At 44.2% G+C, this 21,720-nt stretch overlaps 1 protein-coding gene across 1 annotated transcript in view; it reads right to left on the bottom strand.

Annotated features, from left to right (window-relative positions):
- Positions 1-4,201: 4,201 nt before the first annotated feature.
- Positions 4,202-21,720, bottom strand: part of LOC118475685 (ATP synthase subunit alpha, mitochondrial) — a 38,854-nt gene continuing 21,335 nt past the window's right edge. The window contains exon 1 of the mRNA XM_035963929.1: positions 4,202-21,720. This exon is cut by the window's right edge and continues 21,335 nt beyond it. The gene's annotated coding sequence lies outside the window, so the exon portion shown is untranslated.

Below are 21,720 nucleotides of genomic sequence, written 5' to 3' on the forward strand. Positions count from 1 at the left end.
TGTATATAGCGCTTCCTTATATTATATTATCTATACTCCCCTCCCTTTCTGATTATTCTATTTAATGCAAGAGTAAGGATAGACGTCTTATTCTTCAGTGTTGAGATAGAATGACTGTAGACCCTCTTCTCTCTTTTAGTTAGCCTTACTTATTTATTCCAATTCCTCAGCTGGAAACAGAACTACCAAAGGGAAGAAGACAGAAGGCAACAAAGGCGCGTATCAGCTTCAAGCATATAGAGAACTTGACTTACTCACCTACTTTAATGCCTGCTTTTTACTACTTGAAATTGAAAGCTGGCTTGGCTCTCAGACCAATTAACTTGACACCTGCTTAGCGCCCTCACTGCTACTTCTCTCATTAAGCTGCTCTCTCCTTTTATCAACTTATGAAAAAACAGCCTATTGATCTTCCGTCGCTCGCTATGGATGGTTGCAGTTGCCAAAAGGCTACCTTTTCGCACAACACTTAAATGAGTCACTGACTGGTTTTGACGTACGTAATACTTAACCTTACAATCGGCATTGCCCTTCTTCTTGCAACAGAGGATTCGTTCTCTACGCCGAAAGGCCCAAGGCGAATACAGAGGCTAAGAATCAAAGCAAGGACTTTTTTATTTGAAAAAGATGATAAAACAGGTCAAAGAGCCAATAGAGGGATGTGCTCGCCGCACTTCTTAGCGTTTTCGATGCAAAATCATTTGTCGCGGGAATTACGAGAAGTCCTCATTCAAGCACTAGAAAAACCAGAGGAATTTAAAGCCCCGAAAGAAAGATGATGGAAACAATGCACATCGACCAAGTAGCGACCATTACCTTTGAGGATGAGGACCTGATAAACGGATCTGCTAATCATAATAAACCCTTGTATGTCACGGAGCTTAACTTCACTTAAGTTGGTGGATCCAGGTTGTCTACAAACATAAACATTCTCCCTTTGAAGAAAATCACAAATGACATTGAGTGAGCGCAAGTCTATAGGGTCCATGGGTTCAATCAAAACTCTCAGAAAGCTCTGGGGGCAATTACACTGCCCATGCAATTCGGTTCATTTCCGACCTTGGTCAAATTCTATGTCATTGACGCCGACACTTCCTACCGAGCCCGGGACCTTGGTTACGTGAAAACCGAATGGTGCCCTCGACCTTGAACCTGTGTTTGAAGAAAATTACGAACAGAATAAGAGGCTACGCGCAGTACTACGCGGTGCATGGCATTGAAACAGAAGAAGAGCATGGCACCCGTCTCCCGAAAAGTGTGTAAGATGACCAGCCTCCTATGCCCCGATATGTTGAAAGGAAAGAACGTGGAGCAAGCGCTTCCGATCAGGTGTGGTCAATTTGATAGCTGCCAGTTTGCAAAATTATGGTTGTCCTATCGGCGCTAGAAGAAGCGTCCATACGCCGCTTTTAGGTATCTCCGCTTCAGACTGAAGTTTCCCACGGCTTAGAATAGAAGACGTTGAAGCCGCACTAGCTATGTGCCAGGACGATGATACAGCAAGATTAAGGATCTCCGTAAACAGAAGAAACTCAAGTGAAAGAAGCCCACTAATTGAATAGTCAACTTAGATGGTTCCACTAGAATGGAGGGCAACTTCGGACACTCCTCTTATTTTACTAACTTAATATTCTCTGGCTGGTTCTTAGAGTTTTCGTCCTGACATTGTTAAGCATACTGCGATTCACACACCTACCGACTTACGACTGCTTACACAATAAAGGTTTTCACTACCTTAGCTTACGGATAGAATGAATGCTTGTACTTGCCCAAGGTGACTTCGCATTACTCTATACACAGGGTACTGTACTATAGGGTTAGGGTTAGGGTTAGGGTTAGGGTTAGGGTAGGGTTCCGTTGAGATGAGCCTTCCCCACTGTACAAGAGTTATAATATTCTATTAGATTGGGAATTGTACCCGCTGGTTTTCTTTTAAGAAAAGACACAGAGTCCTACTTGGGATTGGGACTTCCACAGTAGCTCCTTTACCAAGACTTGATAAAGTAGTTCGCAGTAAAGAAAGAACACGGATACGTTACTAATAATAATAAGATTGGAGTTAAGATGCGGATCAATTTGATATGCTATTTGTTATTAAACACTGGTGTAGTACGACTACATACATAGCCTTCTTATCCAGTACCAAGGGTGAAATAAGTATTCAAAGTACCAGCAACACTCGAGAAGAGAGATTCTGTCGAAAGAAGAAGTGCGCCAACGCTGGAGACCTACAATATACCATATCCGAGGGGCTACCCAACAAGGAGTAGCTACCCAGTGCGATAGCTTGCTTTTACTAATTAATAAAGGACCAACTTCTATACTCTCCGTGAGAGACATCGGAAGAATAAGGGCTTGACGGGATGGGCTAATTGAAGAGATATTGAAGCCCCCTATGAATTCAATGTGCACGCGGACCGGGGGAAATCCGCTTTGGGCGAGCGTGATGAAACTCCTTCTCATTCACTCGGTCGAGATCTGGTGTGAACGAATAGGCTATGAGAAAGTGAACTTGACTACGCGCTGTCGGGTATTACGTTGGTGGGAGAAAGAGACATGAATACTCCTCCTCGCTTACTGTATTTCCTGGCTTTGCTGCTTATCTTTACTCGTTTGAAATAGTCGGCTAGCTTTTCACTAGTTTCTAGATTGAAAGTTAGGCGAATTCCACACTGAAATGCTTAATTCAAAGCAGACTAGGTCTTTGCTTGCTTTAGTACAGACATCCCCGGTGATGAACTCGCTACCTACTTGAACATCCCATTTACTTTCCTTTTCTCTCTGCCGGCTGAGCGCTTATTCAAGTAGTTTTTCTTTACTATAATATAAGCCCCACCTATTACTTCTGCTAATCTTGGATTGCCGAGCCGAACAGACACTGTACCTACCTCAGCCAGGATTTTGGACAGCAAAAGATGGCCAGGATGTAACACATTAGGAGGGATAGGCTCCGCTGAAATAGCGGGACAATAAAACTTGACACGGTTGCTTTGCTTTAGCTATAACAGGAGGAATAGCCTTCATCTAGAGTGAAATCATTATTAGATAGGATATTCTTTGAATTCACATAGAAAAGTCTAGTCTACTGAATATATGATACTGAAAGCAAGACGTAGGCGTTGGCAAAGGAATTTGCCTTTACTATACTATACTATACTATAACGCACACGTTTCATTATTGTTGCTTTACTATATATGATATGATATGATATTCCTTTTATCATGAATTGGATTGGAACCAAGGAAGTTTTATAGCTTATTGAATTTTGGGGAAAGAATCACTCTCACTTATAGGCTTACTAGTTCCCGTAGTTCCACTACACAGTTCATCAGTTGGAAATAGAGTCCTATTGCTTTAGTAGGGGTTGTAAGATCACACCTGAAACTTTGGTTGTAATCCCTGGGGCATTTAACCTTGTTTTTCCCTTGTGAGCCGCCTATGTAAATCCACGATCTTTAGGCAAATTTGAATCAATCATCGCTCCAGTGAGTAACGTATTTTTTGGACTTGTAATAATAGCCTTGTCCAGTAGCGAAGTACTAACTTCTTTACTTTGCTTGCCCTGTCCGCCTTTCAGGAAGCCTACTTGGCGATGAACAAGACTTTGAATTGAAGGTCGAGTAAACTATTCGAAGGATCGCCGATTCAGTCCTCTTTTTTTATGTTGTAGAGTCCGTAACTGGTCTTTTCTTTGGGAATGGTAACCTTACCCCGTGGTCAAACTCTTGTCTTGTGGGTGGTCAATCTCAAACTCTTTATTAATATAGGCGGATATTCTAAGAAGGCTAATAATCATTCTCAAAAAATCCTTGCCTAAATCTGCGCCATCTGTGTCCGTCTAGTGAAGATAGCTAATGGATTCCTCCCCAAGCTTCTTTCTTATTAGTTGCCTCAGCACCCGAGTAATAGACAGTGGGACTAGTTCTTAGTAGGCAAGCACCTCCTTGAGTGTCCAGTGTCAAAAGAATGCCAGGACCAGCCGATCCATCCAAGGTGAATGAGCCGCACGAACTGCTAACTACAGATATCATTTGCTCCTTGGTTTAGACTTTAGAACAGCACTAGATCTTAAGTATAAGTAATTGTGGGAGCAGACCTCCTAAAGCACCAGACCATTTTATGAACCAATTGCAAGTAAAAGTAGTCTTTGCAGCAAGTTAAACAATAGTATCACAAGTTCACAACTATGAATGCTCACACTCAGGATAGACGCCCAGCTTTATTAAGAAAGCCAAAGTTCATACAATAAAAAAGGAAATAAGGAAAGCAGGGGACACCTGCGTTACAATGAGGTAATCTGACTTATAACGACTCCTGAACAACTCAAACACTAGAAAGCACTAGTATCACCAAACCAACAACTGAGCTTTCGACAGACGGACTTAGTCTTTCTTCAGGTCCCGCTAACCTAGTGATGTAGAAGATTAGCGCCGGATGGCACAAGGCGCTTTGCTGTGCAGCCTCTCCACAGAATTTTGCTGCATGCTGTGATGGTGGAACTGTCATTTTGGGGAAGAAGAAAGCCGCCCCCTTTTGCGGCAGAGTGGGCAGCATCGCTTTCCCTCGCGTAGCTTCGATGCCATGAAAAAGCAGAAAAAAGACAAGAAAAAGAAAAAACAGTATCTTTTGGATTCCTGCCATTAATTACAGGAAAACGAATTGTGGAGCTGTAGGCTTCAAAGTAAGGGGAGGACCGAGATTATATACCCAGCAGCAGCGCGGGATCGAAGGGCTTGGTTGGAAGGTAAGTTGGTGGTAGGTTAGGGGTCTTTCCCGCGTGATAGGCTTGGCGCTTCCCGCCTGATAGATAACCACCACCACCTTTTACATGCAAGACTGCCATGCGGCACGAATTTCACGGTAGGTACAATCCTGATAAGTTTGCAGCAGTTGAGTCATGCCTTTGTAAACAAACCTTTCCCACCTTTAACAAACCGATCCAAAACCAAGAAAGAAAGAAAAGAAGGAATTTTAGCACAAGGTTCGCCAGACTTGCTTCTCGCTGCGCTCGATCAAAGAAAGATAAATCGAACAAGAGCTGCGCTCGACCAAGAAGTCATGGGGCTAGCTCGAACGATATAAAGATGGAATCAGCAGTGTCAGAAGGTACTTCAACCAAAACAGAGTAGCATGGCCGGGCAGTATTCGAAGCCTGTGTTCTCCCGAATAGCAATAGAATATTTTCTGACGGTATTTTCATTTTTTCAAGTGCTATTGCCTTCTCGGTATCGTTTTCTTCAAGAAGGGAAGGAATCGGGGGTTCCGGGCAAGACTGTTTGGCTCTATGTTCAGGAAAGGAATGCCCTCAGGGAAGAAAGAGGAAAGTAGCATAGCAGAGAAAAGAATCTCTGTTCTCAGTCTAAGTAAGCCCGTCCTAGCAATAGTGGCTGAAGCTGGTCTCGATCTCGAACTCAAACTGATGCCTAGCTGCCTCCATCTCCGCTTCCTTCTACTACCAGCGTGCGCTCATCCCTTGCTTGTTCTTTCAGGACTGAGTATGATGAAATATTTGGAGATCTGACTTACTTTAGTCCGTATCGTCGGTCTACTTCTGACAAGCAAAAGGCATAATATCCCCAATGAGTCAGGAATAGAAGATGCCAACGTGTTGAGACCGACCTAAAGATCTTGTCAAACAATACAGGCTTTCTTCCAAAGAATATCCCACTTTGTTGGCTGGCCTGGGAAATCTTCCTAGCCTTGACTGTCGTTGCGTTTAACGAGCTTGACAAAACTACCTCCCCGCTTCTCAAAACAAGGCAGATTAAGGGAGAATGCCATCTTTTTCGTAGATAGTCAGAGTTCGAGCTACTGGACTGGCTTCGGCTTCTTCCTTCGAGTTAGAGTGCCCAATGCTAATATTCTCAAATGCCTTAACCGTAATTTTCGTTGATTCGTTTAGACTTCATCCTATATACGCTTATGGACAGGCAGAAATGAACGGATACCATTCTCCAGAGCCAGAGATAGTAGCTTAATTAGCTTAGGTTTCAATCCTAACGCACGAGAAGAAAAACGAAAAGCATGGGACTTCCAGTACGATAGGGCCGGACCTCAATGGTCCTTTATGTCTGAAGCGGATGTGAGCGTGGTCAACCGAATCTGAGCCGTGTGCACTGCCATGCCAGGCGTCGGAACGCTAATCGGAGCACATAGAGTGGGCGGTGGCAAAGCAGTCATCGCGCGTGTGTGTATCTCTCCCCGAGAAGAGGCGCATGGGGTAGCGAGGCAAATCGTGTTTCATCAAATGTGACATGTCTTGAGACGTGCGGGGATCATAACAGCAGTACCCCTTGTGCTGATCACTATAGCCAACGAAAATAAATGACTTTTTTCTCAAAGGATTGACTTTGGCCACACCGTCTTGATCAAAGAGCTCGGGTTACACAAATCTCCCTTCTTTGTGTACTGGAACAGCTACCACTTCCTTTTCCTTTTCCTTATCCTTAGAACAGCACTAACTTACCGCTCTCTATACTATATAAAAATAAAAGAAAGAGAATAGCTCCATAACAAAAAAAATAGTGAACTGCCATGAATTACACACACGCTAGTAGTGGCTTGGCTCGGCTAGAGGACTACAGCAGCCGAAGCCGTGATTTGTATGGTATGTCTTGCCCTCAATGTCTGGTTGGTTGGTAAGTCACTAAATCCCTATCTCCCGGTGGTCGAGTACCCCCGACGCGTCGAATGGGTTGTTTAGTCTGACTTCTTGTGCTGGCCCGACATCATTCTGTCTCCCGCATTCTCTCCTTTCATCGGTTTGTTTTTTTTACTTCGCTTCGCGATTAGAGTTGTACGCATCATGCATGGGAATCCTTCCGTCCTTGATGTTAACGCTCTCGTGCGTAGGTCCCGGGTCAAAGGCATCTCGAAGGAAGCTGCTCCGCATATGCGATCACCTCCATGTACCTACAGATGAGGGCTCCAACGCCTACTGTACAATCATGTGGGAAGTGCATCCTGCACACCAGAAAGTAAGTGGCGTACGCCACACCCCCTCCCCCTGTACCTACACCCATTGAAACGTTTATTGTCTGACAATCTCCGACGCGACGCGCAACGCCCCATGCAAATCCCTACGTCGGTCGATCGATGCGCACAGAAGGAGAGCTTGTCCATAACGAAAACGCGTATGTTAAGTAAAGTTATGTTAAGTAAAGTAAAGTAAGGACAGCAAGCCAGTAATGAGAATAAGCTCTTCATCTTAGTTTCCGCTTTCAGACAAGTACAGCGTCCACTTTTCTCATATTTGCAAATTGCAGATCTTAATCTTAATAGGATGTTGGCTAAAATAAGGGAGGGATCGGATCCAAATACGCAGTGCAAGATGAATGGCCGAAAGAAAGATTAGAAAGTATGCCCTCGATTGGGCTGTGACCGACACACTCACATTGAGTCGCCGATACAGGTAGTGGTCAGTCTGCGCAAAGCCATAATACCAGATATCGGAAAGCGAAGCGTGGTGCTAACATGACTAAAAAAACGATTCGGAAATCTGGAACGAAGAGAAGTTAGTAAATAGGCCTTTTGGGAAGCCCTTGATCGAGTAGTGAAAGCATTTGATCCATCAGATCAGTGCTTGATCTTCTACTTATACTTAATAGGTTCAAGACCTAAATAAAGGAATGAAAACAGCTGCAAGATCCGCTTACTTCTTTCTCTTAGTCAGCTCTATCTCATATTGCCTACGAGCTCTCGTAGTATCTCACAGCAGTATCGAATAATGAAAAGAAGGAAAGCTCTATTGAATAAGCCAAGGATAGAGAGAGGCCCCTTAAAGAACTATTTGAGAAAAGGAATATATCTCCAGGTTATTCATTCAATCCTAATTTTCAATCTCGCGAATTCAATAAAAAGAACTCAAGGCTGCGACATCCACTTTAAGACTAGTTAAAAAGAAAAGGTTCCACCCTTCTAGTTAGACAACCGATATGCGACATCATACTTAGTATGGGAGTTGCCGCTGATCTGCGACATCAATAGATAAGCATGGTATGCGAATATGTGTTGTTGATCTCTGCATCGCGATGCTACTTTCGTAGGGGAGAGCAGTCAGTCCCCACCAAGGTGGGTCTAAGGGCTTTTTGGGGGGGTAATTTCGCTTCGTTCATCTTCAAGTGCCGACAGTTTCTATTCCCGAGTGTGAAAAGCCAGTACTGGATAGACGGTTTAGATACGTCACTGAGTGCCCCATGGGTCATCTTGTTTCCTATTTATTGGAAGCTACATAAAGCATCCCTATATTAAGATGAAGTAAGAAAGCATCAGTCCTCTTTTTTTCTGTCTTCTATGAAAGAATGTAGCTCGCTCTTTCAACCCTCTGCGGAACTGTTTGAGTTTTAGCATTGACCCCATTTCCTTTTGATCGTATTACGCTTGACTCGCTGCAAAACATTTCGCTTTCTGCGCTCGCTCGTACGTGGTTTACACTCCTTGCCTTTCATCTGACTTTTCCATCGGGCAATTGTTTGTTTTCAACTGGATTGGATTCCAAAGCAAAGATAGGCAACTTTCACTTGAAAGAAAGGAGCTTCAGAACTATTGTATTCCACCGAATAAGAATAAGAGCAAGAAGGGGCTATCTTTGTGAAGGGACCGGCACCAGAAAGTAGATCATATGGCCTTTCTTTCGCAAAAAAAAATAAAGTAAAGCCAGAAATGCAGCAAAGCAAGTCGTCTTTGGTTTGGAGCGAAATTCCCGGATGTATAGGCTTGATCGAGTGCCTTACCTGAAATCGACGATCTAAAGTGGGTTCTTTAGCTTGCTCCGACAGAGGTCTCCTTCTCCCTTAGCAGCGAGACCAGTCCCTACCTCTTTTCAAGAAATCTTTCATACCTTTTCTACGCCTAAAACAAGTTCATGTCTCTCCTCTCTGAAAAGTAAGTCGGACCTTATTGAAAAGTAGTACGCTTTCTTTCGTGGTGTTCAGGATCCCGTGCTTTGTAGTTCACGCATGGCTTTCTCTAACGAAGCTAATGCCGAATCGAATTAAAGACCTTAAACGGAGGAGGTGGCGAAAAACAAAAAAAGAGAAAGAGCTTACAAACTTCTCTGAACCCGGTAGCCAGCGGAGCCCTTATTCATGGGTTAGGGACTAGCATTGAACAAAGTTGGTGACAGCCGAAGAAAAAGTGAAAGGGCAAGTAAATAATCTAAACATGCGAAAAAAAAAAAAAAAGTAACGCGCCCTACCTGTTAGTATTAGTAAAGTAAGGCCTTCCAGAGCCACACAGACATACACGCGGAGCGGATGAGGGCACTGAAATAAATGGATGTCGATCCGGTACTTAAATTGCATAGAAAAAAAAGAAAGAAGTTCATACTTGATGAAACGCACATCATCCAATGAATGATTTAAGAACACAGACAGAGAGATATTTACTTTTTTCACATCTGTAACTACATTCTCACATTTCTTTTTTGATCTTTTTATGCGATCGGAAAACGAATGAGATCAGAAAGATAGGCAGACGACTTGACGATAAGGTCGGATGTTTCCGTGAGCAGTAAGCAGCGGATCTCCCCTTTTTTTGGGGAAAGCTGGTGGCCCTTTTGGCGTGTTAATTCGGGCGGCCTTCTTCGTTCGGTAGATCCGGTCGAGGTGGTTTTCGTTTACCAGCGCGTAGGTGGTTGAAGTTCCTATGACCGAGTCTTTCTGGCCCCTGTGAACATATTTTCTTAATGTATTAAAGAGGGCCTCTCTAACCGGTGAAAAGTGGTAGGTGTCCACTAACGGCTATTCCTGGCTCGGCTCCGATAACGCAATTCCGGGAGGAGTCGGTAGTTGGGCACTGGATCCCTTCGGACCTGGAGAACGTGTGACACTGGGTCGGGGTTTGGTGAACCAACAGGTCGCTCCTTTAGTTGAAGTATCGGGCCCCTTTTTCGTTGCCTAGGTTACACCTTCGGAATACCCCAGACGGGGATTTCGCTCTATTCCCCCCAATCTTCACTTTACGCCACGCCGACTCTCCGTCGTGGAATTAGACCAAGGGTCGAAGACCCATACCATAGGACCCCGTCTCCCGTATCTTATCTTTCGCACGTAGGAGATCGAGACACAGCCTTAGGGCTATGGGGAAAGTAGATCGATTGCCCAAGAATTACAACTACATAGAGGGTCTCTACAAGTCTATAAAGAAGTTTCCAAAAATTGATCGGTAGTAGTCCGGTCGCACCCGAACAATAATATTCCAGAGGGAAATGCACCTAAGATCAAATATTTTGAGCCGGCTTCCGTGGAAAATTCAGACTTTCTTTTTGATGCTGCGATCACATAAAAACATAAACTTTGAAGCTCAATAGCTAAATACATGGCAATTAAATCATGAGCCGGGATCATTAAGAGCATACTGCGAGTAGGAAGTGGAATTAATACAATGAATTCAAAAGCATCAAACCTCTCTTTTTCGAAAGAATCGAAACACATCGAAATGGTACCAGCCGTACTTAATAATAGAAGGATTTGGCAGAAATATGTAAAATTGTCCCTCCTAAAAAAATTATTCCAGAATAAATGGGCAATAGTTAGGAGAGGTGCGCCAGCGGCGAGCAGAAGCAAGGTTATTAGATACCGAAGGAAAGCCCGGCCAGAACCACACGTGCAAGTTTCCCTGCATGTGGCTCGTCCGTGATAACTTCTTCGGATTTGCGTGAACTAGCGGACCGATCACTAAGTGGTTAGTACCTCCAGCATGAGCGAACCTTTTATGAACTGGTTAGGAATGGGCGCCACTATCCCAGCCCGGATCCAGCCGGGTTCTATTGATCATGTCCCCTTCCCAACAGTTGTACCTTGTCTTGGGGCGTCTTTCTTTGGCTTTACTATCAAGCCCGCCCGCCCAGACGCGGCGCCCTTTCGCATTATCATCTACCGCCCTTTCTTTCCTCCCGTCCCTTCACGCATGAAGATCGTCGTATGTATGTTCGACTTCGGTTGCCGGTGCAATAGAATTGGCGGGAGTATATTATGGCAGGATCAGTCACCTGGGCAAACCAACCCTCCTCCAAGAAGAATTGTGCTATGCCCCCCCCCGATATCCCTATAGAGCGAAAGAGCTGCCTGGTGATCCCTAGGTTGCAGCACGTCCGGTCGTTAACTCCTCGCTAGCTGCCGCCGTTTTTAGGACCGACCGACGCCTCACCTGCATGCACAGGTACCTACGTAGTGTAGTGTCGGTCGCACATTCATAATAGCGTTCGGACTCATGTGCCTTCCTGAACCAGGGGAGTTCCCTTGCTCCTGCTGCGTACGATTAGCCAGCCTTGCGGCGGCAAAAGGATTAGGACGTCCCCCCATGCTAAGGTTCCCTGCGGTCCGGCCGCATTAGGTTAGGGAGCTGGGCGATAATAGCTCCTCCGCATCCCAAGCGCGCTGCCCTCCTAGGCGCGCAACACTAAGTAATCCAAGCCAACCCACATTACTAACTAACGGTGGATAATCATCTTTCTTAGAGGTACTAAATACAACTCCATGAATGAGCAAAATGAAGGTTGCGTTAATGAGAAAGATCTCTGGGGAAACCGCTAAAAAAAGATTGAACATGTGTTTCGATAACTTCTTCTGCTTTCATTTCCTCTCCTCCGTCTGCCTGCAAAATCACTGAGTTAATTCAAAAGTCCTGTTAGGTCACATAAAGGCGCTTGCCGCTAAACTAAAATAGGAATGCTTAAATATGCCCCCGCCCCCTTTTGAGATCTTCATATTGAAACAATAGTAGCGCATGCTCATACTCAGCCCTTTCGAGCTGAGCACGGCTGCGGGCGATTCCATCCCATCGGATCCTTTGCGCCAATTCATGGCACCTCCTGGAAGTGGTCTGTGCATCCAGGTAATCCTGGTTGTGCGAAACCACCTCCAAAAAGAAGATGGATCCTTCCCCATTCTCCCGCAGATCTTGATAAGCTGCCCGGAGAATAGAAAGATTATCCATTCCTTTGTCCAGATAGGAACGAACCGCCTCTTCTAAAATGTACGGCTCGAGGGCTTGTTAAGGAAGGCGGCTAGGGAAGGAGGGAAAACGAAAGGCGTTTTCTGGTTAAATACATTACAAGATGTTTTTCCATACTTTCCGCCTTCAAGTCCTATCTCCGTCTAGGACCTCTGAGGTGTCTCATTCCCATCTCCTCTCTCTCGAGATTAGCTTCCGTCCCTTTAGAAGCCCGGAGGTCCCGGAAATCCTTATAAATTTAAGCGAAATAGGGTCCCTAAAACTTTGTAAGATTTCGGGCATCTTTTCCGCCCCGTGGCGCTCAGTTAAATCATCCACCAAGTGGGCGCAACTCGCCCACTTTCTTCGACCCCAATTCATTGTAAAAACCAATAATGATTGGTTTCAATTCTTCTTCAATATCGAATAACTGTTCCATAGTCCTGATATCTTGCTCGGTAAGCGGCCTTGAAGGTGCACTGCTGTCCTCTGGCTGGTCCGGCCCAAGCGGAGCACTCGACGGCTCTGCTCTCCCCGATCAGTTGGCTGAATCGATGGATTAGGCGCCGCTAAAGCCATTTCCGGCTGCTGCACCTCTTGCCCAGGTTCCACAGGTGCCCCGGGTATCTCCCGAGAAAGCCCCTGGAAAAACGACGAGGACGGGCTAGAGGTTCCATCGGGGTTGCCCGCAGCGGATCCCCCCCGCATTCTGATCAGGTTCGTTACCCATTCCGCTGTGGTCATCAAAGAAGAATAATAAAAAAGTGCTGTTGTTACACTCAACAGAGTGAAAACGCGAGCAGCCCAAACTGGGCAACGCGGCCATAAAGCGCGAACCAACATCCGTGATACGAAAACCAAAATCAGAATGAGGAAGAAAAGGATATCTTTAGGTAAGTCATGAAAATGAAAACCCAATAAGAACTTACCCAATAATTTAGAACAGATCACTTCCAAACGAGACATGATGAGCTAAAGTCAAAATAAAATGCAAGAGAAATTCAAATTATGTAAGGCTTAGAAAAAAGTCCTGCGTAGAGTCCACGGGGAGCCTTTTTCGATTTGATCTCTAGTCAAACTAAGACTGGAGCTTGAAGCCACTACTCTAGAACCGGAAGAAGCCTAACTTCTGCATTTTGAGTAGATTTTCTGACTATCATTTGCCTTGAATTACAATACGATAATCTTCGATTGGTAGAAGTGAGTCCGGATCTCCCTCTTTTCCACTAAACCCGCCACTCCTACTTGTACTTTATTTTCCACCTGGCTAGCTTCAATTGCTTAGTAGGGAGTTTCCATCCTTGACTTTCGCGGTTCTTTCTTTGCTTTCTTCAGTTGTGTTGAGGAGCTATCTTTTGAACCCAACTAACTCTTAAATCCGAACTTTCCCTGCAGCTTTAGGGCTTCTAGTGAGGAGAGGTGATTCTCTAGTTTCTCATTCGCATAGCCATCTCGATTAACTGAGTTGACTTGTGAGCTCCCCTAACCCGGCAGGCAGGCCAAAGAATGAAGGGCAGTGAAAATGGTTTCTTCTTCTGGCTAATTCCGATACGAATACCAAAAACAGCTTACTTCCGTTCGTGTCCTCGGAAATTGGATTACTTATGAGTTTCTTCGGTGCAAAAGTAGGCAAGTCCATTTTATCGTGTTTTTCGTCCTCAAGACCTGATTTTCCAAAGAAAATAGCCTGCCAAAGAGCTAGCTATAGAAATACAGTCAGTCGGGGTAAACTGAAAGAAGGAAATCTACATTCATAGATAGTAGGGCAATAGGCTCACTTACATAGTGGGGACAGCAATAGGCTCACTTACTTTTGAAATAAGAGGGTCGGTCAACTCTCGGCAGATAGGGTAGTTGCTAAATAAAAGCAAAGAAAGAGTGAGTTGAAAGAAGAAATGTATGTGGGTCACCATATAATATATATAATAGTACCTAACTTACTAGGTATCTCGGTCAACTGCTAGCTTTTCATCCTTGGTGCAGTATTTCCACCTTCTATTGCTTTGCTTGCCTAGCTCTTACTACCGTTATTTCCATCTGAGAACTAGACGCCCGGTTCAACTTAGCCAAGTTAAGGGAACGCACTACTCTTCCCTACAAGCAACGGATTGAGCGCTAGCGCGAAAGCCGGTGCGCGTTAGGCGCATCCGTTTTCTTGCTTAGTAGTTACTCACTGGGATTCCCGCAGTGCAGCCGTTGCTTGTTGGGCTACAAAGCACTTCTTAGACGGAAGAGCGGCAAGCAAGCCTACTCAAGTACCTAGCACTCCACAACCCATTAGTTGGAAGGCAATCAGCAACTTAGCACACTAGAGCATACAACGACCTTTAGCAACCTTTTCTCGAGCGATAGTCTAGTAGGTCAAGCCCGAGTGGAGGCCATCCATCCCTTTCTGATGAAACCTTTGTTGCCCTAGCTTGAATTGAAGGTTTGGCTAAGGATGGGGATCCGGTGTCTTCATCTATACCATCAGAGAAGAAGGCTTGCCAAGAATGGACGAAGGTATGATTCTAGGAAATCTAGATTTGAAAGAAGGAAGCACCCGAGGAGCAATCAAACGGACATTTCTACGAGTGAACTCGCTAAAGCTGAGGATCCGCCAGCCAATAACTAACTCATACGAAATTCATGGAGCATAGTAGCGTTTTCCCCTGTGCATCACTAGCATCAACTATCAACTCTTTATCTATGTAAATTCTTGATTGAAATCCTTCGCTGTTGTCCTCGAAAGACTCTCTTCCTCTCAACCAGTTCACTTCTCCTTTCCAGCTACTGACTGGGCTTAGCAACTAGTTATGTCCCTATCTGCCTCCCCTGCCTCCTTCCTCTTCTCTACTTAAAATGTTCAACTAAATGCAAGTGAAACGAGACGAGAATCTTCGATTGGGAAGTGCACTTAACCCACCCACCTAAACCGGATCAGGAAAAGTGTTTAGTACGTGCCAATCGGAAACGTCCTGTCCTCAGTTCCTCGATGCATTCACGAGGGAAATTCGTTTGAAGTCGGTGATTAGGCAGACGCCCCATTGTTCGTGGTGTTGCAATGAATCCAGTGGATCAGCCTCATGGCTCGGTGAGGGGCTTTATGCTGATAAATAGGATTCTTGTTATAATTTCTGTGGGCTCTAAGCTCCTCCCTGACTAAAGAAATCTAAAGTCAGAAGCTTCCATTCTAAAAACTCATAAAGATTTTCTGACTTCTTTACACGGGATGTAGAGCTTTTGCCTCAATCCTTTCTTTTCCTTAGCTATTCTTTATTAGCATGAATCTCCATCTATTCTTTTGGGGAAATTGAAAAATCATTAAAAGTAAATGGACCCAGGAGGAGTGAATTACAGCTTTCACTCAATGCACTTGAGAATAACATCTAAAAAAAGTAACTATACTTGTAACCCTTGGTGTCTTATATATAGTTAGCATATTGTTTGTAGGCATCCATAAGTGATTAACGATGATCCTACTTTGATACCACTCCAAGATTTTACGGGTGCTTTGAATATAGATGGTAATTGAACTGGACATGTCCTGGGGGAGGTAGTAATGGAGGGGTCTCTGGAAAAAGAACATGGTTTGGTTTATAGGTGGAGGCTTACTGAAATAGACCCTGTTGTTTCTGATGTAGGAGTTGGGGATGGAATGATTGATTCAAGCTCTGGTGGTACTAATCATGTCTCTGGGAGTAAACCAACTGGAGCGGCAAGGAAACATGCAGTACTGGAGAGGGGATCTCATAGCAATACTGATTCAAGTAATTTCAGAGTTACCAGAGATGCAATTGGTTTCGAAATATGTATTAAAAAATGGTAAACTAATACTGACTATTCTCTGTGGATATCTGGTTGGACACCAAGCATTTTTACCCCCATTTGAATGCAGAGTCAGAGTATAGACAGCTCAACAATGTTGTCATATATTTTTATACCAAATTAGAGTGCACAGTCATTTTTCTATTTATGTTCCCAGAAATTCAGTTCACTAGGGAACACCTTACAGGTTGGTCATGGGTCAGGATTGGATAGCAAGAGTTGTCGGTAGCCGGCATTAGGTAAAAGGAAAAGCTCTATAAAAGCGAAGAAATGAAATCGAAGGATACTAGCACTTCTTTCTATACTTGTAGGCTTTCTTTCTTATATTCAACTTCATGAATTCGCTATGCTAGGTTCATTCCATCCATCTATCAGGTTTGAGTAGGTAGGCTCTTTCCTTAAGAAAATGCACGTAAATAAGTGAATCCGAAAAGACCAAGACTTGAATGAAGCCCATTTCCCAGGCTAGTTGTTGCCCATGTAGAATAGCCAAAAGTGAAGTGCATAAAGTGCTATTGTAGCCAATCTTTTTCTATAAATGGCACCACCCGTCTCGCTAACTTCACGTAGAAGCTTCCTTTCCCGGGTTATAGAGCAAATCCTTGTTCTAAAGCTTAATCTACCCCTATGCTATGAATGAACAGATCCACGAGCTGAGAATCCCATATTCTTTAAGCCAATCCGCCATATCAGCCCTTGTTGAACAACTTAATAATCCGGAGAGAAGATGCTTCTCGGAAGACGATGGAAATGAGGAACGAAGTTATCCTTCCCCTTTTTTTAAGGCACGGGCTCAGGTTACGTACGGATTTTATGCAACAAATACGATACATACGGTGTAGAATACTTTATTGCTACTGGCTTTTGCCTTTCACGGATCTCGCTGCGCGCCTCAATCGTATCTTCTCTTGCGCGGAGCTAGAAGATCATCGACTCTTTCTTTCGCGTATGAATACAGGGCCGGGTCTACGTACCATACCAATGAAACACACAGACACCAATTCTACGCCTATCTGAGTTTATGCTTAACGAAAGAGCAAGCACTTGGAAAGGAGAGAAAAGGTCGTCCCTTTACTCTATTCCTGACGTTAGGACGGATACTTAACTAGTGGGAGGCCTTACGAGGGCTAATCTACTATACTACTTGACTCACGAGTTGCTCAAATCATCTCTTGATTCGGAATCACGGGATCGGTAGATGTCACATAACTTGATTAGTTAGAAAATGATTATGCTATCGGCTTGATAGAATAAAAAATATGAATAATACAAGTGCCGGTCAGCTAGCACCTTTGGTGACATGCTGTTCCCCACTAGTCTTCTTCGTACATGCCCATGGGGTCATCCCTAAGGCCTATTCAGCACTGCACACTGGGTAGCACGTAACTAGTGGTCATGCTTACTTCAGATGTTCTCAGCCCAGCTCAGTCTATCACTTAGACTTCTGATTTCGTGCTGTGTTCAACAAGCTAGGAACACAAAAGAACGCTTATCCTCTTAGGGTAGGGGCCACATTCTTGCATACTCTTTTGGATTTGACAACGTGAGTTCTAAACTGAGCATAGAGCAAATATCTCTTGATAAAAGAGAAATAGCAAAGGGAAATGTGCTAGCTGATAACTCCTACTATTTCGCTTCGCGCCTCTGCCTCGTTTTCAGTGAGATATGCCCATCATAGAGAATCCAAGACTCCTCACTTGCCTTGCCGCTTCGCGCCTGCCTCGTTGACTGATCTCGTACAATCACTTGCATTTTCCTATGTGGAAAACTTAGCAACTACTCTACCCTTCCCTTAGAGTAGAGTGGAACTCACAGTGTAGCGAGCCACCCATAATCGGCTTGGAAGTGTTGCAGCTCGCATCCATCAGACCTGGAAATACGCTCTCTTTCTGGAAGTCACTGGCCAAGTATGACATAGAGAAGATGGATGAAATTCGATAAAAGGCCGAAGGCGCGCCTCGAAGCAACCGTCTACTACTAGTTTATATGACTAGCTCTTATACTATACGAGTTCCTGGTAAACCACTACTTGTGTAAAGTAAAGTACTCCGCTCGTTCAACTTGATGATGATCAGTTTGAGCATGTTCAGCAAGTTCACCAGTTAGCTTTCCCGCCTGCTTGCCAACTAAAGCAAGGACAGCTATCATAGATAGAAGCCTACGTAGGGATACTACAGACAAACTGCTATATAGAGTGGCAATAATAGCAAGGGAGGACTATTTAGTGAAAAAGCGGAAAAAGCCTTGACAGCCGACGTAATTTAATGCGCATTGCCCTTATAGAGTGGATTGTGCTATTTCTACTTAGGTAATTGCCTTTCTTTAAGAAGAAAATAATAGCCCATTGGACTTACCATGCATTGGAAAAACGATCTAACTATGCCTCCTAGATAGACAGACTTTCTATATATACTCTCTGAAGTCTATATTTGCTACACCACCAAACAAAAAACAAAGTAAGATACGTACTACTCGACTCGACTACACAAATAACCATAAATAAGCAAAGAACGGGACTACACACAATAAGTAAGAAGCTAAAGTCTGAAGCTATTTGTTGAAAAGCAAACCCAACTTGATAATTAATTGAATGAGCGAGCCCGCATTGCTACACGAGCTTAGGCCTCAATCAAACACTAACTAACCACCCGCTAACAAAGCTATAAATGCTGGAAAGACACTAACCAGAGGACAGGTAAAAACACGTCCCACTTCTTTTTCTTTACCAGCTTTGGCTTGCCCGTCACCCCTAACCCATTCACATTACCAAGGTTAGATAGATAGATGAACGGGTTCTAACTATTCGCATCTAGAGAACGCATCCCTGCCCTTCAAGCTCATGGTAAGAAGCAAGCTATTCAAGATCTCATTCTACTCTGGCACACCCATCCCGGAGGCTGTATCCCACCATAAGTCTACACCACAAACAGAAACAAACGGACCTGCACTACTTTTTTTAAAAGAGCAGCGCCACTACCTTGGCTTTCCAATCTGAACCGGGTATGGTATGCGGATCTAAGATAGAGAAATCAGGGAAACCAAGCGGATTACCTACTCCATATTTCTAATGTGCTCTAAACCCAGAAAATGTTGAAACAGAGTTTTATGAGCAATTCTGGGTCTCTTCTCAAGCGGCGGAGCTGTTCTCGCTTCCATATTTCAACTCATTTCCACTCACTCAACTCAGCGCAACCCGATTCAAGCTAAAGCAGCTGTTAGACGTTGAGAATCTTTCTCTTCCACTGTTCTTGTCAAGTCAAATAAGTTAGGCGAGCTTTAGAGCAATAAAATCAATGCACATTCTTTAGAGTGGAGACAACCCTCCCCCCGGATAACGACGAGACACTAGTAAGCACCTTTTTTCGAAACTGGATAACGAACCGTCAGAACGGGCCTTATTTACTTATCATCTGAAAAAGATGGTAAGCTCTTACTTAACTCGAGTCAATGCCAAAACCCGGGAAGCAGCAAGTGTCATTCTAAGCCAAAATGCTGTTTTTTACCCGAGAATCTACACATGTGCAATACTTGATGGATTGAAGGAAGTCAGAGGGAGAGTTCCGTATAGGGGGTGGTGAAGGGGCTCAACAGTTTCGAACCGTAGTGATATCACGCCTCGGTCGCACACATCTGGCTTTTGGGGTTCGGGATCATAGCGTGAGCTATGGCCAAGTGCCTCCATTCTTCCTCCACGGGATCAAGGCGATAAATACCAGCTTCTTTCCTCCACGGGATTCGTACATCGGATGAGGATTCCTACAACGGTAGATGAATTCTAGAAAGGGCAAAACCTACGGGTGCACCAGGACGAGTACCTTCTTTTTATTGATCCACTGGAATATCTACTAAAGGAAATTTGCCATACACTTGTTCTGGTTCCTTTCATCGGCGTTGTAAGCGCGTTCTTATTCCGTTTTCTTGGATGTTTTAGTCAAAAAATAAATTCTTTTTCTGGAACTCGCAATCTGGAGGATTCGAACCGTAGTGAGATTATCTAGCAATCTCGAAATATCGTATCTACTAGTGCCGGGGGGAGGAATCGAAATCTATATGCCCTCTCGGGTTCTTCCCTTTCCACCAGTCACTCGGAAATCATCTCTCATTTACTTATGATGCCGACAAGCCACGAAAGGAGGAACTTCACGATTGAACTGGGCTCGCCTCCACTTCTGGGCTTCAACCAGCTACTCAGCAAGAATTAGCACAACAGCTAGCACACTTTCGAGTTGCACTTACCGTCTCTCATATCCGTGAGGAAGGAACATGTGCCACTAGAGGCTAGAAATACTTCTCTTGTCAATTCAAGGAATGAGTCAAGGCAATACCATCTCGGAAGGCGACTCATATACAGAGAAGTCTGCTCACTCAGGTCTAATCTCATCTAGATGATCGGTTATTGGAAGCCGTTCTACAAATCCATGTCCTTGGATCTGACCTTCTCTTTAGCTTTTGGAGTAGTGACTTTCCCTTTGCTTTCTTCCTGTAGGCAGTAGTAGAACGATACTAGACCCTCTATCTCCTTCCTTAAGTACTAGTATCCCATTCATTCCTTCACAGCTGTTTCACCAGATCTTTGCTTGGAAATATTCTTAGGTTGAATGGTTTGGGTGGCCATCCATATATATCCTATCATCACTCCTCCAGTAAGTAGGCAAGGCATCCGTACTATCCCTATCCTGGTTCCTGGCTTTGCTTTATCCATCGAGACAGACAAGTCAAGTTGTTTGATGCCAGTTCTCATCTAGCCATTTCTCCGGTTCCAATGATAGGAGCTCGCGCTTCCATGATCCCTACCTCTCTCTCCTTTCGGCTAGTCATTGGAAAGCTTGCTTCCTAAAAGGTGCCAGGAATAGGCTATCTAGAGGAAATAGAGACTACACTGAGTGTAACAGTCAAGCAGGAAAGTAGACTAGAAAGAAAGAAAGCATGAAAGCAGGATTGGGATTAGCCAGAGCCAGTAGATCCTCAAGTCAAGGATTTGGGATTATTTGGATTCGCCCTAGTATCAACAATGGATTAGTATTGCTTCTATTGATGGCCAGGCCTGTCTATCTGAGGGAACTACGGATTCATAGGCAAGACAAGAAGGGGAACGGAACCGTATAGGGAAATTGAAACAGTGATGCAAATCGGGATCTCATGCCAGGAAAGATCAGTTGTAAGCTGGAAGCAAGCTTTCTTCTCAGGTATTGGAGCAACATTGAGAAATCCTTAGCGAAATAGGTGTAATGGAAAAAGAAGTGCTTCGAATCATTGCTATTTGACTCGGACCTGTTCTGAAAAGAGGTATTTCGAATTGCTTGTTGACACGGAGAAAGTAGGGGAAAACCTCTGCAAAAATGTCCATATTGACCTTGCCTTGGACATAGAAGAGTTCCGAATCGAGATGGAATTCCTGGGTTCGAACCTTATCTTAAGGGAGGTATCCGGGTCTATTTGTTAGGGCTATGTTTCTGTAACTAGACTAGTTTCCTGATTCATAGGTTCTAGTTCCTGTTTCTTTTCAGGCTCAGGGTCATTCCTGGTTCTCAATTGCGCATATATCAAGAAAGGAAAAGTAGTAAGCTGGACTGGTTCCTTGCTTTCAGGGGTGCTCGTATACTTTACAGATGAATACCTTAGCATTCCGGGGTGTTAGCTTTCCTTGGTTGATACGGTTTCGCCCCTGCCTGGAAATCCAAAGAAAAGAAAGCCAGGTCGTCTATTTAGAAAGGAAAGGGCTAACTTGTGGAGCCATTACTATACTAGTCGGAGTGGCAAGACTCACTAGAACGGATCCTCTTCTCCCATCAGCTATGGAAACATACATCCTAGTAGCAATGGATTAGTATTGAAACGTCCAAGGCTTTCTGTGCGGCGTATACTAGCTCTAAATATTTCCATTCATTCATACCTGTCTCTCTGGTTTCACAAGTCTAAGGATTGGTGGCTGGCTATTGGTGTAAGCATTCCAGGATCTTACTGTTTGTTTGGGTGGA

This window comes from Zea mays, unplaced genomic scaffold (assembly GCF_902167145.1).
Source record: "Zea mays cultivar B73 unplaced genomic scaffold, Zm-B73-REFERENCE-NAM-5.0 scaffold_562, whole genome shotgun sequence".
NCBI lineage: Eukaryota > Viridiplantae > Streptophyta > Magnoliopsida > Poales > Poaceae > Zea > Zea mays.